Here is a 2,500-nt window from a genome sequence, read left to right as displayed (position 1 = left end):
TTACCCTTCAGACCACGCAGAAATGACATGACACGCCGGAGAGCTCCCTCGCACGTGTTTCCCGACCACTACAATTGCCGCTTCTTCCCAGTGTTCCCAGACACGCGGGACATTAATTCCGTTTCGGAAGAAGGATAAATCGGTGACAACCTGTAATAATGTGAATGAAATGCGTTCCACTCCTATTCGTATTTGGTCCCATCGCCAACAAACGATACGTGAGATCACACGTATTTCCAAGTAAAAAGTTTTTGAAGGAAGGTTCGCGGGTTCGAAGGGAGGTGGTAACGCTGCGGGATTCTCACAGCTGACACAAACAAGGATCGAGGCGGGTTCAGCGGCGGGTTTGAAAGGATCCAATGCTCTTTAGTCCCCACGAGATCGCCTTCAATGCATACATTGCCTTTGAAATACAACGTGACTCGCAATTTCAGTTTCAATATGTTTTTTTTCTTTCTCGCAATGACCCTTCCTGCATGCATAGCCACACGTGTGTTGCCAGATCCGGTAACTTCTATGGACCCCTAGCCTTATTTTAAAGATTTCTCTTAAGGTTTAGAAAGTGAGAACACTATTCCTTTCCTCGTGAGTCACATTCAAAAATAGGCAACATTCAAGATCCGTATATCTATTTATTGTTTTAGAATTCCTTGTACTGCATTGGATCTACAACCACATGGGGATATTATTACCATTACGTACACATGGCATTCCACAAGAGTAACGGAAATTTTGTCCATTTTGTTCAAATGTTGGTGTTCATTTCACATCTATTAAGGTCAAACCCCGTGTGTGATGGCATGTTCAAAATACAGTAAATACACACGTGCTTTTTTTTTCATTTTTGCATGCTACTTCAGTAATCTCTGGTTTTATATGCATTGCGGTCTGGCCATGTGGAAAGAGGGGTTCATGGCCCCGTTTTCCCTAAAAAGAGAGAGAGAGAGAGAGAGAAATGTTTCTTGTAAGTCCTCGAATAGCAAGAAATTCAAGAAACTAGGTGGAGATATCTACAAGAAATCTGGGATTACCTAACCACGATTTTTTTTCTTCTTACGATATAAACCCGTTTTCGAGCTCAGAACGCTACCTTCAAAACGCCAACGCTGTATCATCCTCTGTGTAAAAGCTGACACGGCGCTTAAATGAAACAAACCCTCCTTATGACCAGAGTATGCAAATTATTTCCCACTCGCATTGAAACAGGAGTCATATTAGCAAGGGAAACACTAAAATTGGCACGTCAGATACAACTTCTTCGCCTTGGTGTAGTGTATCCTGGCTACTTCGTCTCGAGTTGCAGCCCATTTTTGTACATACGTTATTGTATGCTGTGTCTCGTTTCTGATTCTTTTCATGGTGGCCTCGTTATTATTGTTATTTATTTTTTACTACAAGCCCACGTTGTATCCAGGTTGCCAAACTAGTTTCAGTATCATAACATGAAATGACTACGAAGTGGAACATTATCTATTTACCAAAGCAAAGCAGAGGCAACCAAAAATAATACGGTTTTCTTGACCAATTCCACACTTCGGTGAAAGTTCACACTCGGTATCAGTTATTATCACGCCACTGCTGTCCGCTGCTTTGCCTACAACTCATTCGGGCCCTTTGCTCTGTGCCAAGATCTGCCTGTCACCCGCGCAGCCTTCGCGTTGCTACTGGTTTCGGTATCACATGTCCATATCATTATACTCATAGTAGCCTATTACGACGTCTACAAGTTATTGTCAAACCCGAAATCAGGCTTATTTCAAATCAGGATCATGGCTAGATTCTCATATCACTCGAGTGTGAGTTTATATGTATATATATATATATATATATATATACATGCATGGATATATAAATGAATAAATATATATATATATATATATATATATTACAGACACACACACACACTCACACACACACACACACACACACACACACACACACACACACACACTCACACACACACACACACACACACACACACACACACATACACACACACACACACATATATATATATATATATATGTGTGTGTGTGTGTGTGTGTGTGTGTGTGTGTATACACGTAACTCTTCGGCACATTCCCTCAGAACCCAGTTAGATATCTCTTCTGCTTTAGCCTTGTCTAACGCTTTCAGTAAGTCTTTTATTTCATTCCTTACGAGTGTGATAGTTTCGATATTCTGATTTACGTTTGCACGGTTACTTGCCATTTCAAAGCATGGGTCCTGAACAAATACTGACTGAAATTTCTCATTAAGGATTTCACACATTGCCTCTTCCTTAGTATAAACAAAGTTAGTGTCTCTGATGGCCCTAATTTGATTACTTTTAGTGTTACTTTTTATGCAATTAAAGAAGAGCTTTGGTTGGTTTGTACATTTATTGATTATTCAAAGTCTAATTTCGCCTCCCTCATGGCTTGGGTATACTCATTTCTTCTTACTTTATACCTTTCATACGCTGTCTGAGATCTGTGTCTTCTGAACCTTCGCCAAAGGA

The 2,500-nt window shown here is 40.4% G+C and overlaps 1 protein-coding gene across 1 annotated transcript in view; it reads right to left on the bottom strand.

Annotated features, from left to right (window-relative positions):
• The window catches only part of LOC125029304 (mucin-17-like), a 22,354-nt gene extending 22,195 nt beyond the window's left edge, over positions 1–159 (bottom strand). The window contains exon 1 of the mRNA XM_047619213.1: positions 5–159. The gene's annotated coding sequence lies outside the window, so the exon portion shown is untranslated. The remainder of the gene's footprint in view (positions 1–4) is intronic.
• Positions 160–2,500: the final 2,341 nt, after the last annotated feature.

Source organism: Penaeus chinensis, chromosome 9, assembly GCF_019202785.1.
Source record: "Penaeus chinensis breed Huanghai No. 1 chromosome 9, ASM1920278v2, whole genome shotgun sequence".
NCBI lineage: Eukaryota > Metazoa > Arthropoda > Malacostraca > Decapoda > Penaeidae > Penaeus > Penaeus chinensis.
This window is presented reverse-complemented; position numbering and strand designations above follow the sequence as displayed.